The 21,547-nt window shown below is 38.5% G+C and overlaps 4 long non-coding RNA genes across 4 annotated transcripts; all 4 read left to right on the plus strand.

Annotated features, from left to right (window-relative positions):
• The first annotated feature begins 1,777 nt into the window (after positions 1 to 1,777).
• On the plus strand, positions 1,778 to 3,428 carry LOC149268686 (uncharacterized). Its single transcript, XR_016270283.1, has 2 exons — positions 1,778 to 1,939; positions 3,075 to 3,428. It is a non-coding gene; the product is annotated as an uncharacterized LOC149268686 (long non-coding RNA).
• Positions 3,429 to 4,035: 607 nt separating this feature from the next.
• LOC149268687 (uncharacterized) lies at positions 4,036 to 5,320 on the plus strand. The gene is made up of 2 exons (XR_016270284.1): positions 4,036 to 4,166; positions 4,897 to 5,320. It is a non-coding gene; the product is annotated as an uncharacterized LOC149268687 (long non-coding RNA).
• Positions 5,321 to 6,222: 902 nt separating this feature from the next.
• Positions 6,223 to 7,167, plus strand: LOC149268688 (uncharacterized). Its single transcript, XR_016270285.1, has 2 exons — positions 6,223 to 6,711; positions 6,832 to 7,167. It is a non-coding gene; the product is annotated as an uncharacterized LOC149268688 (long non-coding RNA).
• An 11,717-nt stretch (positions 7,168 to 18,884) lies between these two features.
• LOC149268689 (uncharacterized) lies at positions 18,885 to 19,798 on the plus strand. The gene is made up of 2 exons (XR_016270267.1): positions 18,885 to 19,406; positions 19,477 to 19,798. It is a non-coding gene; the product is annotated as an uncharacterized LOC149268689 (long non-coding RNA).
• The last annotated feature ends 1,749 nt before the right edge of the window (positions 19,799 to 21,547 follow it).

Genomic DNA, 21,547 nt, shown 5'->3' on the forward strand with positions numbered 1-21,547 from the left:
TTTGGGCATATAAATAATCTTGCCAACTTGGCTGGCAGGACACTAAGGACAAGCGCACAGCAGCTGCTCGTGTTGCAGCCTCTGCTTCTGTTGGTGGTGGTGCTACTGCTACTACTGCTGCTGCTGCTGCTGCTGCTGCTCCTGCTGCTGATGTTGACAAACAAATATGAAACTAATCCTTGGTAATTAGTGCGCCAACTTTTGCTGCATTTTGAGCCAGGACACAAAGTCCGTCCGGTGTCCTCGCGGTCCTGCTCCGGCTGTGGTCAGAAGTTGGCACATTCCTTGTGCTTTTTGTGGTTCCCAGCTAGCGTAAGTATGTATTCATATATACATATATTTTGTGTTGTTTTTTTTTTTGCGGTGTCGTCGTTCGCATCGTGGAGCGGCGTTATTTTTATTGGAAAAGTTAAGCTCGTGTTTTGATAGGTTTCAGTCGTAAAGGGATTAATTAGTGCGGAGCTCTCGCCAACATGCTGCAGACACTGCAGCTCCGACTCCAACTCCGGGGTCGACTCCTTCTCAACCTTCGACTGCAGCTTAGACGAACATGCAGACCAAGTCTCATTTGTTTTTGGCTTTTGCATAATTAAAGTTAAGCTGAATTGCATAGTGCTCCCTAATCCATGTGCGATTAATGCACTCAAATTCTCAATGGAAGTGCTACTCGCAGTTTAGTGATCTCCAGTTCGGATCATGTAATAAAATGGATATTAAACATTGCAAAGCAAATTGCTAAAACTCAACCAATGCTAAGAAAATAAAGAAATTAGTAAATCATTTCTTCATTCTTGTATTAAAGAGCTAACAAAACAAATTACGGTAAAATCTTTTCGAAGTATAAAATATTGCAAATGGTATTAATACCAGATATATTCAATCTTTTATTATACCCTGAACCCATTGAAAATGGGAAATCAGGGTATAATGGTTTTGTGAAAAAGTATGTAACGGGCAGAAGGAATCATCGCAGACCCCATAAAGTATATATATTCTTGATCAGGACGACGAGCTGAGTCGATATAGCCCTGTCCGTCCGTCCGTCCGTCCGTATGAGCAAAAGGATATCAGAAGATACAAGAGCTAGAGAGCTGAAATTTGGCATGCATACTCGTGTATACTTAATATGATATACGCCCTGATTACGCTCTGAAAGTTTCATTAAGATTGTACGTCCACAAAAGAAATTATTCAACAAATAAATTCTTATAATGTTGCCCACACTGCAGTGCACTGCAGCGCCGCCCAAGCGCAGTTGCTGATTACTGCGCAGTTAGCAGAGCGTGTGCTTATAAGTGCATGTGTATGTATGTGTGCATAAAAGAAGTCCAAAATGATTAGAATATCAGCTTGGAGGGTTCAGGGTATCTCCCAGTCGAGCAGTCTCGGCTGGAGCCTTCTTACTTGTTACTGGCTTTCAGTGAAATCAAAAAATAAATACAATTGACAACAAAATAATATTCAAATCCTTTTATTATCGGAAAACTTTTGGGAATGAGTCCGTGCTGACTTAACCGCTGCCAGGGGGTTTCCACGGACGAAGTGGTGGATGAGCGACTGCTAGAACGGCCACAAGAATCAGTGCGAGCTTCATGTTTGAGATTTAGTCTTCCTCAACTATGTAGAATATAAAATTAGGTTGAGCTTATATAGAGATATTCTTGAGTGTGTCTGACTGCATTCGAAATGGTTATATAATGAATAGAAATAAATGTCTTGCTTTGATTATCTGCTTATATAATCTCAGACAGATGACATTTTAGTCTTCGTATGGCTCTTTGTTTTTAATACTATTACAAATTCAATCAGTTACAGTCTCCTAAGTTTAGTAAATAAGCTTCTTGCACCATGAACATTTTTATACTTATTTGTACTATAAAGCTTTCTTGGAGCCTATGATACTCACGGAGCCTTTCGAAGAAATGTAACTAAAATTCAAGTAAATGAAAAAAACAGTATATATATTCTTGATCAGGGCGACGAGCTGAGTTGATTTGGCGCTGTCCGTCTGTCCGTATGTATGAACGCGTCGATTTCAGAAGATATAAGAGCTAGAGACGTCAAATTTTTTTTTAAATGTTCGTAATTACAGCGCGCATATCAAGTTTATCATTAAAAATCGATAACTCATCCCGATCTTTTTTTATCGATAAAAAACCTTATCGAAAACCAGTTATAAAATTATATCTTCTACACCTTTATTGCTAGAGTCTCCAAATTTTTAATGTATGCTCATATACAATTTCGGGTTTTGTTAAAATTTACCCCCACCTCTAAATTCACCACCTCACCCTCACTTTTTTAAAAAGCGTATTTCAAATACTAGAGACTTGTGCTTTGGCAATTATATGCATATTCATGGTATAATCATAATCTGAAAGTTTCATGAAGATCGTACGTCCATAAAAAAAAGTTATTAAGCAATTAATTTCTCATAGTAAGCGCTCACTGCCGCCCATGCGTGTTTGTGCGTGGGTGCTTGTGTGTGTATGTGTGTGTATGTGTTTGTGCATGTGTATGTATCTGTTTGTGTATGTGTGTGTGTATGTGAGCGTGTGTATGTGTTTGTGTCTGTATGCGTGTGTGTGTATGTATGCCTGTGTGTGCGTACGTGTGTATGTGTGTGTGTGTGTGTGTGCGTGTTTCTTGTGTAAGCTGAAAGACGCGAAAAATTATTGAAATATCTATTGCTCCAAGGGTTCAGGGGATCTCGTAGTCGAGCAGTCTCGACTAGAGCTTTCTTACTTGTTATATCCTGAGCCCATTGAAAATGGGAAATCAGGGTATAATGGTTTTGTGAAAAAGTATGTAACGGGAAGAAGGAATCATCGCAGACCCCATAAAGTATATATATTCTTGATCAGGACGACGAGCTGAGTCGATATAGCCCTGTCCGTCCGTCCGTCCGTCCGTATGAGCAAAAGGATCTCAGAAGATACAAGAGCTAGAGAGCTGAAATTTGGCATGCATACTCGTGTATACCATAGGCAGTACAAGTTTGCTTTATTTTTTCGATAACTCATTCGATAACGTTTTTATCGAGAATAATCGAAAAATCGACATTGTTTTTTCAGCCTAATCTGAACACTTTTAGACCTGGAGACTTCGCTTGGAGACTTTGCGTTGTATATAAAATTAATGGATATAAAGATTTTGTAATTTACAGATTTTGGATACCACGTCCCATTCGCCCCCAATTTTTAAAAAACGCATTTCAAGTACTAGAGACTTGTGCTTTGGAATGTACACACATTTTAATATGATATACGCTCTGATTACGCTCTGAAAGTTTCATTAAAATTGTACGTCCACAAAAGAAATTATTCAACAAATAAATTCTTATAATGTTGCCCACACTGCAGTGCACTGCAGCGCCGCCCAAGCGCAGTTGCTGCTTACTGCGCAGTTAGCAGAGCGTGTGCTTATAAGTGCATGTGTATGTATGTGTGCATAAAAGAAGTCCGAAATGATTAGAATATCAGCTTGGAGGGTTCAGGGTATCTCCCAGTCGAGCAGTCTCGACTGGAGCCTTCTTACTTGTTAAATTTTGAAGAGAGACACATCAATTCATACCAACTGACGTAGCTAATAGCAAAGGTGCTTTTGACTCTGTACTTTGCCTATGATAAGATCGCAAGGGCTTTCAGTGAAATCAAAAAATAAATACAATTGACAACAAAATAATATTCAAATCCTTTTATTATCGGAAAACTTTTGGGAATGAGTCCGTGCTGACTTAACCGCTGCCAGGGGGTTTCCACGGACGAAGTGGTGGATGAGCGACTGCTAGAACGGCCACAAGAATCAGTGCGAGCTTCATGTTTGAGATTTAGTCTTCCTCAACTATGTAGAATATAAAATTAGGTTGAGCTTATATAGAGATATTCTTGAGTGTGTCTGACTGCATTCGAAATGGTTATATAATGAATAGAAATAAATGTCTTGCTTTGATTATCTGCTTATATAATCTCAGACAGATGACATTTTAGTCTTCGTATGGCTCTTTGTTTTTAATACTATTACAAATTCAATCAGTTACAGTCTCCTAAGTTTAGTAAATAAGCTTCTTGCACCATGAACATTTTTATACTTATTTGTACTATAATAGCTCTCTTGGAGCCTATGATACTCACGGAGCCTTTCGAAGAAATGTAACTAAAATTCAAGTAAATGAAAAAAACAGCAGTTAGCACTAGCTAACTTAAGCGAAAGTCTAAGCATGTGGACGAAAGGTTATCTATCTAAGAAAAAAAATTTTCAAGTCTCTAGTTCTTATATCTTCTGAAATATGGAATACGAAATACGGAAGGAAGGACGGATCAATAGACAAAGAGGGTTAAAGCGACTCAGCTCGTCGCCTTGATCAAGAATATATATACTTTGTGGGGTCTGCCACTCCTCCTTCTGCCTTTTACATACATTTAACAAACTAAAACTTCCCATTGAAAATGCGTTCAGGGTATACAAACGACAAAACGAATGTCAAACCGACTAGGATATAGCCTGACCACTGCTACAATTTGAGTCTGTCTAGAATTCTGGTATGAAGAGATCACGAATTCGACCAATATTGTTTTTCTGATCAAGAATATAAACTCTTTTTGGGCATTTTACACAAGTATTACATTAAGGGTGCCCACATATGAAATTTCATGAGTTTTTCAATAGTTCAAGTATGTCGAATATCAAACCAACTTCAGCTCTTTTAGCTGGTATTCTTTAGTGTGTCTAATTGCATTCGAAGTGGATGTAAAATGTATAATAAGTGTTTTCTACTAATTTTCTGCTTATGTAACATGTGGAATGTGCAATTTTAGTCCTTGTATGGTGTCTTATATTATATGATAAATATATTTATTATTTACATTATTTTTTATTTACATTATTTTACTTGAGAGTTGCTTACTAATTGTCATGTGGTGGGCACTCTTCAACAAGGTTTATTAATTCGGATGCAGTTACCACACTGGCAGATATTTCCCTTAAAATTCGTGTGGAGCAGCATTTGAAAATATTGTTTCTTATCTTTTATTATGAACTGCAGCTACAATTTCTCTAGCGATGTCAGCGCATGATTTACGGGGCCGTGGCTAGCAAATGAAAATTGTAGCAAAAACACACCAAGCTGGGGACATGGAAACAGGAGTTGTGTGTAGAGGAAGACTGTGCACGACATGGGGAAAGACAATCCTGTTTCCCGGCACTAAAGTTTTGGCCGCAAAACAGGAAGTGGAAATAAGTGCACAGGACGATGAAAGACATGTGAAATGTGTTTGGCTCCCAAACCACTTGAAATAAAATAGCAAAAAAGAATAGAAAACGGGCACACATGTAAAATAAACGGGTTCAAGTGGCGCTCGTAAAAACAGGAGCTTAACCAAGCCAGGCCAAAGGATAACTGTTGAATTGCTGGTCATAATAACAGGGCATGCCGCATCTATGTGTGACCGTATGTGTATGTATGTGTGTGTATATGTGTGTGTGTGTGTGTGTGTGTGTGTGTGTGTGTGTGTGTGTGTGTGTGTGTGTGTGTGTGTGTGTGTTGAGACTGTCGCGTAGCAACTTGTGGCCAACTTAATAGCAGCTAACAACATGCTGACAAACAGACAAATGTGGGCACATGTCAAGGCTCGTGTGACCAGAATGAATGCAAATTAAGTAAAAGAAACTTTTTTTGGCATTCCAATGCAAAGGAGCACTGTCTAGGTCTAACCGTTATATATACATATGCATCATCTTTAGTAAATATAGAAATATGCCAAATTTAATGCCAAATGTATTTACAATTTAATTTAATAAAGAAAACTAGCATCAAGATGCTCAGCAATCACAGCTTCAGACCAATGCACGAGTTACATGAACAAGAAAAAGCTGTTAACTGAATGACATGAAAAACATTAACTCACAAACAGCAATGTGACTGTGCAGCATGCAACAGAACAGAGCAGAAGTCATAGCAAGTCCATTTTAAAATGGATGGTATGAAGGTACTAAAATAATATTTCCCCTGGCTTAAAATTATGTAGCTAAAAGTACTTGATTTATTATAATATCGTAGCGGCTTCCAACAAAATTAAAAATTTGACTAAAAGAATCCCGAATACAAAAAAAAAACAAAAACAAAACTGATGCAGCTGATAGCCAAGCTTCTTTTGAGCATTGGGAGTTGTACAACCAACTTCCCTAAGTGCTTTCCATAAAATCCAAAAATAAATGAAATTCACGACAAAATTTAGCTCAAATCAATTTATTTTCTGCGCATAATTATTGCTTTAGCATAATTATTGTTTACTACCTCATTGGCTATCGCTGTCGGGGTGTGGAGACAAACGGTGGTGGAACAGCGATTGCAAAAACGGCCAAAAGAATCAGTGCGAGCTTCATCTTGGAGATTTCGTCTTCTTCAAGTATGTCAAATATCAGCCCAACTTCAGCTTTTATAGCTGATACTCTTGAGTGTGTCTAACTGTATTTAAAATGGTTGTATTATACATAGAAATTGGTGTTTTACAGTAATAAATATAATCTCAGACACGGGGAGTTTATTGTCATTTATCTACATACATACATATATTCTTATTATTTTACATATTTTGATATAGTTCAAATTGGTTTTACGTTTTGAGAATCAGTCTTCTTCAAGCATACCAAAAATCAATCTAGCGGAAATGTTTAGAAACTTATATAATCTGAGGCACGTGGCATTTTAGGGTTTGTATGGCGTCTTATTTAAGACACATACATATATATATATATATATATATATATATATATATATACTTAGGAGACTAGACTGTAACTGATTGAATTCGTAATGGTATTAAAATATAGTTACAGTCTAGTCTCCTGAGTCTAGTATAAAAGCTGAGCAGCAATGCGCACTATTCAACAGTTCCATAATAGCAGTGATGATGCCTCCGGATCATATGGTGCACATTCTGAATCCTACCGAAGCTCCATAAAGGACAACAAAACACTCTATAAATCGTTTATATTTAAAAAATAGATAAATGAAAATATAAAAAACATCAACACTTTTGGCTACAGTCTACGACAGTTAAAATGTCAGCTCAAACCTACATATATTTATTAGTTTAATGTACAGTATATGACTAGGTTCGTTTAAGCAGAATGCGAATGAGAATAAAATAAAAACAAAGAAAGAAATGTCCATAGTTATGGTTTGCATTACTTTGATATTCACAGTTAAACAGGTTTCTGTGACAATTGTTCACCGATGATGATTGGGGGATCGAAATATACAAAGCAAAAGTGAAGAAATGTTTCCATTATTAATGTACTTCGGCCTTAGAAATATAATCTTCAGTTTTCAAATAATAATCACTTTCCAATGAAATCTTGGAATGGGAAGGTATTCGAAATCGAAGCTTGGTCTCTCATAAAAATTTTTCTTCTTCTTCTTCTTCTATGCGTAGCTTACATTTTCACACAGCCATTATACCCTGACTTCAAATTTTTAATAGAAAAGAGATGGAGCACATAATAAAAACATGCACAGAGAGTACGCGCGATGCTGCGTGCTGTGAAAACAATCCAATCAATTTATTAATTAAGCAAGCCACTCACTGGCCGGTCAAAAGGAGAGAAATTAAATGGAATGAAATACGCGGCGTATGCGTAACGCTAAAGCGGCAATTGTCTGCTATCCCCTTTAGCTGCTGCTGTAGCCTATTCATCTAGCTTTGTGCAATGGATTTTTAATGTTTTCCATGGGGCGTCCAATGGTCTTGGACTTCTTTCTCTCTCTCTCTCTCTCTCTCTTCATCTCTCTATTTCTGGTCAGAAGCGAATGCCAATGCCAAAGCGAATGTAACGCATTGTTAAGCCCGCCGCTTGGCACTTTTCGCACGCCAGCTGCGCTCCCAGCGAACGAGAATGGAGTGGAACTGGACTGAGTGCAGGCAGCCAGAACTTGGACTTTAATGAGCCAGCAGCAATTACGGGAAACATTTGGCGCATTGCAAGTGTCTCAATGCGTCGCCAACATCGTCTGCAAACATTTTAATTGCATTTTCCATTTTATTTTATTGCCTGCGGCGTCTTAACGATTTTGTTGCGAGCCCAGCAAAATATATATTTCGTCCATAAAACTTTATATTGATTACATGTTGAATATAATTAGCTAAGTATGTTTATGTTCGCCGTACATGAACTCTTAATAGCATAAACTATGCCAATCAAATATAATCAAGTGGAAGGAACAAAAAAGAAACATTGTTGCATTCAAGAAACTCTGAGGACTGATTGCATCTAGGCTAATGGCCAATTTAATCGGTTTGTGAAGCTGACTACCATTCACTGGTTATCATTAAATTATGTTTATCATCGAGTTGTCTTTCAATACTTTGCTTGATAAGCGTAACATTTTTCCTTTCTCCTCATAGAAGCAAGGAATTCAGAGCCTTGATCATCAATGCTAGAAAATTAGCTAGTTTCAGTGACGCCAATTCGTTCCGCAAAGTTTTGGCTAGTAGAACTATAAAGATAATCTATTTAGCTTGCCTGAAGTGACTCAACTGGAAGAAACCCGAACCAGAAATAATCAATTTTCAATTCATTTATTTGAAATTCAGCCTTGGCATTCAATCCAATGAGGAATAATAATGCGGACTAAATCAAATAAATTCATATATACATATATATATATATATATGTATATGTTTGAGCCCTTCAGAGCTTTGCTATTTCTTTGAATAAGCTTAATGTTTTAGCGTGAAAAATATAAGAAATGCATTAGTTTTAGCCACGTGACGTCATCTAAATGAAATGCCACGAATTACTCTTAACGATTTCACTCAAACTGAACGCCAGCAAGGCGCTCTTGAGCACTTCTCCAGTATAGAGTCCTCCAACCAGCGTTGTGCGCTTCTTTTGACGCATGCGCTTTGGTTGGGGCCAGTTCAAAGTGCTCAAACTTGACTCACTCAATGATTTGTGGGCTGATTTTTTTGTCGATGGTTTAGTTTTGGCCATGTTAACCCTTGGCTGGGCGGCGGGGCCAGATGCTGACACTAGCAAAAACAATTGCGGCTAATTGGCAATAATCAGGCCTCATGCCGAGCCTCATAAATTGGCATAAACAAAGTGACGCCAACAAGGCCAACAAATCAGCGCAGTTGGCATTTTTAATTGTGATTGAGTTGCCTGCATAAATCAGCAAATTAAATTACAAACAATGGCAATAAAATCTAACGAACGACATTTTTAAATACACACATACATACACACATATATGTATATTTATATATTTATTCTGTAGCTTGTTTATTTCTATTGGGATTGTTGTTGGCATGCAGCTTTTGGCTGGCGACAATTTAATTACGATTGTATTTGTGCGTGTGTGTGTGTGTGTGTGCAAGTTGCAGCCGACGCTCTGACGCCACAAAATATGCTAATTTATATTTATATGAATATGGTGAGCAGCCAACAGTAGAGGATCATTCCCCAAAAGGATGGTGCTAGGGGCACAGAGAGGGCGTGGCTCTTGCCTTCGGGGCTGTGAAATATTTTTGGTGGCTGCCGCCAGTGACTGCGGTCATAAAATTTATCGTTGCCAAATGCATATTTGTCACATTTGCAATGTATTTGGCGGCGACACTCAAAGAGCAATTTATATGCAACTGGGGAGTTCGACTCATTCGCCAAAGCGCACAGCCCCAACGACGATCCAAAAGCCAGCACGCAACCCAAAATAGAACCAACAGGGAGCTGCACTCCAAGCCATTTAATTGTCAGCCTCGCTCCAAAGATGTGGCTGCACTCAAGCTAAATGACTGAATCGGAAAAAATCTATTAAGTTGGGCAAACTTTCACAGTGCTACACATACATATATATGTATATATTTGCCCATCATGCTGTTTATTATAACTATTATTACAGTAAAATCCCGACAATTCGAAATGGCAAGGGCTCAGTTTTATTTTATTTATTTATTTATTTTATTTTTTCGATTTACATTAAAATACGAAAATATTGAGAAAGAATTTCTTTCAAGGAGATAAAATTTTTGTTTCGATTTAACGATTTTCGATTTAGCGGGGTACACATTATCGGGACTCGACTGTATATATTACATTGATAGGCATTTTTTCTATAAACTGAAATATGCAGAAAAATATATGAAATCCAAAATCACGTAAATAAATACATTTTTCAAATATATTTATACTTGATTAATATGTGAGTAGAGCATTACAAAGTTTCATGTTGTATATTGAACCAAGTAAAAAACAAACACTAATTTGGTACTTTGGCAATTTTCTGATTATAATTGAATGATTGGCAGCATTTCCCTTTATCGAATGAAGAGCTTTAATGCATGGGCCCCATGCCAGGTCGTGTTGCGAAGTTGACAAAAACTGTCACGCTGCCGCTGTGTCTTCACACCTCAGAGACTGGCTCGATATCTGTGTACAAAGGGAATGAAGTCATTTGTAATTAATGAGGTTTGTCACCCCAATTTGCCGCAACTTCAAGCCACAGCAACAACAGCATTCAGGGCATACGCAGGCCTTAGATGGTCTATGCTGTAGGTTTAACCTGGCTGGCATATTGAAAATCACAGGCCACACTCACTGCGAGGGTGACGCGCCGCACAGCACCCCGACCAACACAAGCAACAACAGCAGCAGCAGGGAGAGAGAGAGAGAGAGAGAGAGAAACAGAAAAAAAGAAATGCCATATAAAAGAAACGGTGGGCGCCAGCCACCCACTCGCCCACAATAACAATCTAATTATCTCGTTAAGCACACCAAAATGCACAGCAAACACACGCACACACACACACACACGCACACATAGAGATAAGGGAAGGTAAGTCCGCTCCCCTCGTACAGGCACAGGTGCCGCCTGCTCGTCTGACACCTTGACAGACACATCCTTGACCCTGACAGACAGACGGTCTGACTTCTGGCTGGATTTTGATTTCGACTTCTGACAGTTTGGCTTGTCGCTGTCTCTTATTTTTGATCTTGTTCGCTCTTTTGTGTTTAATTAAAATTATGTAAATAAATTTATTTAGCTGACATTCGGGCGTAATTAAGTGCATGCTGAAGAGCGCGTCGGGCATTTGCATCTGCCGCAGCACAGCCTGGCGACTGTTGGCTTCGCCTTGGGGCCTTGGGGCCGGCCGCCAACGCAGCCCAACTCAGACTCAACTCACTCCCTCCCATTCGACTTATTGCCAATGTCCGCCGCATGTCTGCTGCTGCTTCTTCTTCTGCTTCTTCGTGCCTTATGCTGACAAATTAGCCTTGAAATGAGCAATTTGCAGGCTCTGAGCGTGAACGTGCCGCGGATGTGGGTGTGTGTGCGTGGCCAATGGACGGCGGGCTGTGGGCGGTGGCCAGTGGGCTGTGGGCGGTGGGCGGTAAGCAGAGCCTTCGCTGTTGAGGGCCGTCAAATTGCCGTGCATACCAAAACACAGCTGACAGCTGCTGTCAGTGGCGACCTGTCAATGGTCGAGTATTAAATATGCTTTGTGGCATGAAAAAGCAATTAAGAGCCGAGTGTTTAGTTGTCAGCGAGAAAATGTGTGCGCAAAAAATTAGCGAAACTCTCACCATGGAAAAAATATCTGAAAGTAATAACAAAACTCTAATCTACTTAACTGTCCAGGGTGGAGCCCTCTGATCGCTAATGATCGCAACTTTATGTGCTAATAGCTTGCCAGAGTATATGAGATGGTACTGCAGTATATATAATATTTGTAAAATAATTTGAAGAAGATATATCACTCTTACAAAATTATTGGACAAAAGACTATTTATTACTTAATATTAGGTAGACTAACTTTCTAGAAGTTGGCTCCTTTCTTTGAGAGCTGCAAGCACCCAATACTAATTCTTGTATTGCTCTATACTCGACTCTTGTATGAAATTGATTCGCGTATACACGCTGACTTGATAGATAATTATTCGTATTTATTTTAAATATCCTCTATGACGACATACATGTACGTGCCATTGTCTAGAAAATATTTGTAAATAATTATTTTATTAAGCTTTGTTTACATTTTAATTGTTTTTGAAAGTATTTAATGGCTTGCTTTCAGCAAAACAATGTGGAACTCTAAAATAGAGTCCATAAAAAAAAAAAAAAAAAAAAAATTAAAATAAAAATCTATTTTCTTTATATAATAGGAAAGAAGTATAGATAGTACTAGTACTATATAAGCTTACATTAAGCAACGACCATAAATATTTACTGTAGTATAATATTTTCTCAAAGATCGATTTATATATCAGAAGATTAAGCACACAACAAAATTCAAAAGGCGTCCACACACTTCCCTCGTAATCCTCACGTCAATTAGTAAAAAAGCAGGCAGTAGCCAGCAGGCAGTAGGCAGCAGGCCGCAGCAACAGAAAACTCGAAATATGAATAAAAGCATATGCTAAGGCAGTGCCAGCACCAAACAAAAAAATCAAAACGAGGGCATGTGAAGGATTCGCATTGCCAGCGCCGTGATCCTGTCGTGCGTCGCCACATTGGGAGCCATGTTGACATCGACATGGGAGAAATTGTTTTGATGAATGCCTCGATTTAATTGATGAATGAGTTTTTAAGCTGAAAAATCGAAGCGACGGGCCAACAGTCTCGCAACTGAACAGTGCACGTTGCACATGTCCACCATGAAACAAAAACACACACACACGTACGCATACAGACGCATATACACATATAAGTGTTGGGCTAAATAGCTGCGAATAACTGTTGAAGTATGCAGTTTATATGTAGTAAATACATATATGAGGTCTATCGAGCATCGATCTTATTTTTTTTTTTTTTTCCTTACATATTTGGCTGTGAGACGTGGGCATAGCCGGCCGGACTGGCAAATAAAATACCCCCATCGGGTTGGTGTTACTATTTGAAATTATATCGTGTACTTTGTATAGGCTTTTTTAAATTAAAATTGACTCTCGTTTTTGTCAATAGCTTTAAGAAATAAATAAAATAAATAAATAAAATAAATAAATAAATATTTTATTTATTTTTTAGCTTATTTCGACCTGATCAGTTGCATTCTGTATTCAAAAGGGTTCAAAAGGCTGCGAAAAAAAAAGCAAAAGCGAAAATGAGATTAGCATAGCATATCCAACTGAATGTAATTTTAAATAAGTCGAAGAGTCGGAGTCGAATCATGATTTGAGTTCCATTTCTGCATATAAGTACAAAGATCGTCTATAGAGAACCTATAAAATAAACTCTTATGGTTGCTGGCTTACTTTATGTCCAGTCTCTTCCTCAAGTTAGCTGAACAGCAATAATCCAGTATATACCCATGATGATATAAATTAAAAGTGACAAACGACGAGACCAAAAGCCTCACAGCTGAAAAAGTCACGTTGCAAATCAATATCTATTTAAATATTGGGGCTCAGCTGCAAGTAAATGTGGAAGAGCGCAAGTGAAGAGTGTAGTGTGGACAGGTGGGCCGCAACCGAGAGCCAGCTGGAGTAAAGCCCATAAATAAGTCAGCCAAGCAGTACACAGACGCAGTCGTAGCATAAAAGTTAACAATGCCAAAAAGTATGCAATACAAATTTGTAAATCGCGGCACAGCCACACGAAAACTCTAGTCTAGAGCGCAACAATTGCCAGCCACAAATATCAATCCAACAAAAAAGAGGAAATGAGGGGCAACATAGAAAAGAAAAGCAAATATAGCGTGTTGCCTTAATATTACAAGTCTCTCTTGCTCAGTCCCTGCCCCGCCAAACCCTTGGCCTTAACTCTGCCGTCCCATTTCAGTCAGTCTCTGGCCCTGGTATGCAATAATATAAATTCCAGCAGCAGAAGCAGCAGCTCAGCAACAACAACAACAACAACAACAGCATTATATACCCCAACCATCCGCACTTTAATCGAAACCGATGTTGAGGTAAAATAAAAATACTAAAATCAACAAATTGCGAGCAGCATCAGCAGAGTAGCTTTGACTACTGGAGAAACAGCGTGGAATCTCACAAACAATTGAAATTTAGTTGCAAGTTGCAATAAATATGTGAACAAAAACCAATTTAAAATCAAATAAGAAAATATACCAGGAACTGCTTGAATATCAATTAGTATATCGAACTAGATTTAATTAGTATTCTCTAATCTAATAAGAAAGTAAAGCAGTTACTGCTTGATCAATTAGAGTTTTTAGATTCTATTCCAATGAAACTGATATATAAACTAAAGCTAAAAGAAATAATGAAGGATAAAATATATAATTTTTTTAAAATTATATTTCAGTTGTAACTGAGATTAATTGCTTTGTATAGGCAAAATATTGGGCCAAATATAGGGTATGTAAAAGAGCAATAAGCTCGCACTCCAAGCCGCATCTCTTCACTGTTCACGTTGAGCTGCACATATATTCTATGTGTTCTGCTATTGAAGCAAATGTTTCGCAAAGTCTTGTGGTTTTCTCTACAACAGCTGGCGGTTAGCCGGACTTGCTGCATCCTCTGCAGATGGGCAACTGGGGAGGAGCCGTCGAATGTGAATTAATGGAGTAATTTATGATGCCTTTCAATGCAGCACAATCAAAAATATTTCGCTTTACACCAAACCATTTCCAGGATTTTCTTCAAATCATTTTGCATCAACGTTTTTTATACTCTGCTACAAATATTTTGATAAGCTACGATTGCTTTTAGCACTCTGCTTGGCCTCGCAACTCGACCACAATTTGACTGTAAATTCAGTCTAATTTCTCTTCTTCTTAACTTGTTTAACGATTCAGCTTGCAGCATTTACCGCACTTAGAAGGTCAGTGTTTGAATCGCACTGGTGCACTATCATAATCAGCTCTACTTAATTATATCGCTTAAGCGGTCTATGCTCTATGTACGGAGCTCTTTACGCCTACCCACAGCCACGCCCCATTAAATGAATGCGACGCAACATATAAAACTTGATGTGCCGCGCACGCATAAAACAAAATTTCAACTGCAATTAGTCCTGCACTCTGAATCTCTCTCACACACACACACACACACACCCTCCCTCTATCTCTCTCTTTTACGCTTTGGGTTTCTTGTCCCGCCCGCCCTCATGATAAAACCATAAAAAATTTTGCGCCAACATGGCAAATAATTTGGCTAACGACATTTTGTAACTAATGCTGGGCAACCGCAGCTACAACAGCTACAACAACAAGAACAACAACAACGATAACCATTAACACGCCGACTCCTCATAGCGCTGCCCGCTCCCCTCTACTTAACTAACGAAATGCAGCGCCAACTGGTCATTAAAAGCGCCCCATAACGGTTTATTGTAATGCCAGCGCATAGGCCAAGGCAAGTGGCCACCCTCTGTCCAGTTTGCCTCCACGGCGTTGCCACTTAATTAGAAAAGTTTCGTTGCGTCACGAGACAAAAGCCATTGACAGCGACTAAAAGTTATTCCAACTGCATTTTCACTTGCCGCGAAAGGTTGTGGAAGCTTCTGGCAAACCGAATTGTGAATGCCCTTAAATGAGTTGAAAAAAAAAAAATAAATATTTACAAGTGCCACGATTTTGGGCAAAGATTTACGGAAATTGAAATCGAACAGCAGATTTCATTTAAATAAATATATTTTAATATTTCGATGCATCGAATTAAGAGAATATGGAAAATGGAATTTTAATACATTTGGGATGAAATCCTCATAACTCGGTATATGGTTTAGTTTTTTATATACAAACCAATAAAAAAAAAAAAAAAAAAAAAAAAAAAAAAACCTAAATAAATAAAGGAATTTATGCATTCACCATCAATTCCATTTGAAATTACAAATAACATCTTAATTTGATGAATACTTATATTTTAACTAAGATTATATTATTATTAAGATTTTATATCGAAAAATGCTGCCGTTTAAATTATAAATATATTTGAACAAACAAAGATAAATATCTATAAATATAGACTTGATAGCGGAATTCGCATATAGTTAAGACTCCACAAGCATCCTTCGTGTGCTATGCATCTGCTTAAGTACGGGTCTATTAACAGCGATTAACGACTGTCTCTGGCAGACCGGGGCTACTCAGGCACTGGAAAAGTCGAGCTTTATGCAATGGAGGTTAAGTCAACAGACGCCACCTGCACAACTCTATTTGCACATTTTTCCAATTAATTGCTTTTACGTGGGCAACACACATACTCACACTCACACTCACACACATAGCCGCGACTGTCAACAAAAGCCGCGGCACGAGGCACAAGGCCTCTGCCGTTGTCCTTGCGCCCCTGCTGCGGCTCCGCCTCGGGCTCCCGTAACGCCCATTGTCAAGCCACCCGCTGGCAGCGCTGCTGCCACAGCCATGCACGCAAAATAAAGAAAAAAGAGCAGAGAAAAAAGAATCAGGCAAAGATATAGACTCATCAATGCTTTCAATTGAAAATTTTTGCACGGCCGTTGCCGACTCACGTGACACTCGCCGGCTGTAGCTGGCTGAAGGGAAAAGCGGCGCTTTTCCCATTTGTATGCTGAGGGGGGATTTTCCGAAATTGCTGGAAATTGGAACTGCGGATGCAGAAAACAATAAGCAGTTACAATAGTAGATCCAAATGTAGGCCTCTTCTCTGCACGCCCAGCGACAGATGTTTTGCCACTGTTTGCACAGCAGCAGCAGCAGCGGGAGCGGCAGCAGCGGCAGCGACAGCAGATGCCCCCATTCAATATCTATGCAAAATTTCAGCAATATTTGTTTGGATATATCAATGTACACAGCATATATAAATACATATATGTATAGAATATGTTACAGCTGCAAATTACATTTACTATTTACTTACTGAATGCTATTCATATTTGCAATTACCTTAGATTTCCTTTTTATATGAGAGATCGTGTTTTTATTTTATTGAATAACATATTTTTGTATTTAGTTGTATTATTGATTTTTTAGAATTAGTTCTTTAGACTCTGCGTAAAGTTAAACCTAAGCTTATAAAGTCATTATCATCTTCAAAAAGTTACGAAGTTTATCCAAATAAATATATATTTAAATTTTATGTTTATATATTCATATTCAAAAAGTTACGAGATTTAGTCAAAAATTATATTTTTAATTTTATATCATATTATATTTTAAATATTTTTATAGTCTCCTATTATTTATATTACTTATTTTTATGATTATTTATATATTATTATTATTATTATTTATATATTACTTATTATATTTATTATTTTTATGTTTCTTAAAGAATATGAATATTGTAAAAATATTCACATTATTATAATTTCAAAATAGTCTAAAATGGCATCTCATTTGACTGAATTATTTGTTATAGCTTTACAAATTGTTTATTGTTATTATGCACTTTATTTCCAATTGCTCAAGCATGAATATTATATTGATAGCTATTGTATTGTAGCTCAATCATTTGGGTATTCAATCCGCTCTTCGTATCTCTCGAATCTTTGTGATTGGATCTGTAAGCCAATGAATTATTATCATTTGTTATTTATTCCATTTTTTTTTTTTTTTTTTTTTTTTTTTTTTTCAGCCAACACTTTAATTATATTCCACTGCAGCTTAGATAATAATGTTTTCACTATTAGCCTTTTCTTATTTACAGCCAGTTTTGAAGTTGAGCTGGCTTGGATGTGCTATCCACCTTTTCGCATAGCCTTCAACCTGTAATCTTTAACCTGTAACAAAAAACGAATTATTTATATTTTTTTGCACCTTGTCTGCTATTTTTGGCTAATATCAAGGCAAAAGCTAAAGCTAGCTAAAATATATATTTGCAGATTTTATATATTTTAGTCATGCAAACAATCTGGGACAGAGTTCAAAATTCCAATGCTTGACAAAAATGGAAATAGGCGTAACTTTGTCCGGGCACTCAACGCCTGCAATGAAATGAGAACACTTTGCATTTAGTTACAGTGAGAAAAAGTCTTGAGCACGCGATTGTATGGCACACCTCCAATCGAGCGAAAACAGCAAGGAAATGAATAGCAAAATCTGGGCGAGTCTAGACGACGACAATTGAACGGCAGGCATGAAGCTTTAAGGACTTTTTTTTATTGTATTTTTTTTTTGTTTTTTTTGCTGACTGCCAAAAACAAAACAATTTGTCCAACCGCAAACCGAGCGAATTAGCTGGATCTCCGTTACAGGCTCCATACTCCATGCTCCATGCTCAGCGCCTGCCACTGACAAGTCAATGGAAAAGAGGACTGTCAAAAGCAAGCAAAGTGAAACCAATCCAATTGGCGGCTTAGAAAAATGCAGTTGGGGACACAAATCTTCAAACATGCAACTTGGCGGCAATTGAAAACTCATTGACAGTTGACAATTGGAAGGAACAGAGAGAGAGAGAGGGAGAGAGAGAGGGAGAGAGAGACGGGTGCGGCATGCAGCGAACAACGGCCTGCGGGGAAAACCAGACCAAACTCAATTGCAGTTACATTTCCATTTTGAGCTGATTTTTTGTTTTCTTTCTTTTGCCTTCCTCCATTTTTTCTTTTTTTTTTTTTTTCTTCAGAATCTTGTTGTGAAGCTTGTCATTGACAGCAACAACTCTTGTTGTTATTCATTTGTTTTTCTCGTTCGATTGTTTGCTTTCCTTTTTCATTTTTCTTTACAATGCGAAGACATTTTCTATTTGAAATTGTCAGCAGCAATTGATATGCATTGCTGTGGTTGTTTTCTTTATTTTTTGTTTTTCTTTTTTTTTCCTGTTTTGTCTACTGATTGCGTTTGGCTGCCAGGAAATTGAATCGCATGTAAATTGACAAGCGAAGCATGGCAAATTATTATGGCAATAATGAATGCTGGCTAATGAAGCGAAAAACAATTAAAATATGCGGCGCTGATAGTTGTAATAATATCAAACAAATTGCTTCGCCATTGCCAAATAAATTGAGGCACAGTTGAACGCCTCTGCGAGTATGCAGCGAAAAATGCATTTGAAATATTGTGCTCCATTTCGTTTTCTTCGGAATCAAGTCTATTTTGTGTGTATGTGTGTGTGTGTGTGTGTGTGCTGAAATGTTTTTTGATTTGAAATTTAATGCACGTACTCAATGAAGAAATTCCAACAGCAGCGCATTAGCAGACATGCCCCTCCGCAGGGTCAGCAGCTGGCTGACAGAGCGAGAGCGAGAGAGAGAGGGTGAACTGAGGCGGAGGGACAAGGGCAGGCCGTGATGGCTGCCAATTGCTTTTCAACATATTTGATGCGGCAATGGCGACGAAGACTTTCGACATTTTGCAACTTGGCCACGTACAAAAACGTTGGCAGCAAAGTGTAAAACCAACAGCCACAACAACTAAAGCAACAACTGCAGCAACAAACACTGCTTAAGCATACAAAATGTAGTACACACACACATGCATAGACATGCACAGACATGCATACGATATATGTGTGTGTGAGTGTAAGTAAGTATACGCCACGCTGACCGAACAACAAACATCAAATGTAATCGCAGCTAATAAGAAAACTAAGCAGATCCTTGCAGGTCACGATTTACGCTCGTTTCGCATTCGATTTGGATTTGCGATGCGCTATTGCCAATGCCAGTGACAGTGTGGCAAACCACAATGAGAATCGATTGAAGTAGAAAGTGAAAATTAAAAATTGAGAATTGAACTCGAAATGTTGTTACAATATTTATTTAGATTACCATTGAGCATTTATTTCTTAACATCTAACATTTTATAATGATATATTTAATTTTTTAATAATATTTTTTAATTATTATTTTTTGTAATTATATAATTTTTATTAATTTGAATTTTGCAAGTAAAATTTAGTAGTAATAGCTTAGAAATATTGCCTTTGCTCCTCAATTTCTCTTCAATTTCAATTGCATTACATTCAAATAGTGTTCAGTCCACTGTGCCAACTGGACTTCTCCGCTTGGCATGTCAATGGACATTTAATGGCGTGCGCCATTATGCAGCGCATCAAATGCACCAAATACGCTTCGTTGGCAATAAATGCTGCATGGCGACGTTTTGGGGGCAAGCAACCGGCCGGGAACTCAGCTCGTAGTCTTGGCCTCAGCTGCCAGCTCAGTGCCGGGCATCTCTGGGTGTTTCAGTCTTCGACCCTGGACACGATTTGCAATTTTGTGCAGCAGCTTTCGCTGCGTCTCTCGTAATTTTTCGTAAATTTCTACACGTACTTGCATTCCATCTTCGTCGCCGTCGTCGCTGTCCGTCTACGGTTTTCCGTAGACTCCGGCCCGCCCGGCTTGCCGTCGCTTGTAACGGCATAACCTTTGAATAAAATTAACATTATCAGCGCCCCACTATGGCCGCCATGCAGCAGCGGATGGTGCAGGTGCATACTCCAAGGATCAATAAAAATACTGAATGTGCTTCTGAGCGCCATATGATGCGATGGCCATTAGGATGAAGATTAAGGTCGTTCGTACTTGCCGACGAGAAAATATGCGGATTAGTGTTCTCTGGCATAAGTAATATGTGTGGCTATATGGGAGATCAGCAGCACTTCGCATAACTCTTAGGCATTCGAGATTTAAGTTCATCAAATTTAAATGAGCTGATGTTATTAAAAATGAATCGAGTTTTGCCTGCATGGCAACTCATAAACCAGAAGTGAAGACATCAAATATCTACTTAGTTTATTCCCAAATTCCTATTGTTCAGATTATGCAGCTCAAGCCTGCTTCAGTATGTTCCTCAGGGAGCCAGCTAGAATTTCGATTGAATTGTATCTGGTATGTCAAATTGTTTGTCCGCTTGCTGCCCAATCAAATTTCCTTACCAACTTTTTTTCCACATTTGAGAGTGGATGGGGAGCACACATCAATTACGTATTGCCGCACACTCTGCGCCCCTCAATCGAACAGCCCAAAAAACTAATTGGTGGAAAATTAAGTTTTTGCACAAAAATGTTGCGCAAATTGAAATGCAATCGGGGCAAAGCGGATTATTGAAAAACTTTTATGATTGAATTTTGTGGCGCTTCCAACGAACGCCCCCAAAAAGCGCAACGAGAACTTAATGCAGGAGTCTACCCTGTCTACCCTGTCTCTCTGCTGAGCAGCATGTGCCGGTGTGTGCGTGTGTGTGTGTGTCTGTCTGTGTGTGCGAGGCACATGTGCGGCTGGCAGAGCTTATGTATGAGTTCTTTTATCGAATGTTTGCCAAAAAGGCCAAGAATTGTGCCGTTGTAACATCTCGGGCGCCCCTCTCTCTCTCTCTCTCTGGCCCGCCTCCTGCTGGGCTGCGTCCTAACGATTTACTCGTATATTTTGCTACTTTCGCTATAAAATATAAATATGCAATAAAACAAAACGACGACACGCCGAACATATGCATTACGGTCTGCCCTCTATCCCGGTCCCTGTGCTGGTCTGTGGAAATATTTGCTAGAAAACGAAGACATAAACTCAAAAATATGGCGCATTTGGCAAGACAAAAAACAAACGGCACTCGCTGGCAGCTAAGAGCTGGGACCGAGGCCAAGACAAAGGCATTTCTAAATAGCAGTAGCAGTCAGCCAGCCAGCCAGCCAACCAGTCAGCCAGCAGGAGAAGACATGCCAACAC

This window comes from Drosophila arizonae, chromosome 5 (genome assembly GCF_054131065.1).
Source record: "Drosophila arizonae isolate 15081-1271.41 chromosome 5, UAZ_ARI_1.0, whole genome shotgun sequence".
Lineage (NCBI taxonomy): Eukaryota > Metazoa > Arthropoda > Insecta > Diptera > Drosophilidae > Drosophila > Drosophila arizonae.